Below are 403 nucleotides of genomic sequence, written 5' to 3'. Positions count from 1 at the left end.
TGTGTGTGTGTGTGTGTGTGTGTGTGTGTGTGTGTGTGTGTGTGTGTGTGTGTGTGTGAGAGATGTGTGCAACTTATGCTGCTGTAAATACGCTCGTTATAAAACCTTACTAATTCTGCTCTATATACGTATACCTCCCTCTGTGACTGTGAGGTATTGTGGTACCATTATTAACTATACGCACATGCCTTACAAACCCCACGCAGGACCCGCATAGTCCCCCTGGACGATCTCATTAATATTAATAGTAATCGTATTGCAAAATCTACTTGGTGGATACTGAGTACAAAATTTGTCAGTGTATACGTGTCTGTTTGCATGTGTGTCTGTGTATGCATATTGTGTCTAAAGCGCAAAAACGGAATTTCAAGCGACACACTTTCTAGACAAACATAAATCATAT

Source organism: Atta colombica, unplaced genomic scaffold (assembly GCF_001594045.1).
Source record: "Atta colombica isolate Treedump-2 unplaced genomic scaffold, Acol1.0 scaffold172, whole genome shotgun sequence".
Lineage (NCBI taxonomy): Eukaryota > Metazoa > Arthropoda > Insecta > Hymenoptera > Formicidae > Atta > Atta colombica.
The sequence above is the reverse complement of the archived record's forward strand: the minus strand, read 5'-3'. Positions refer to the sequence as shown.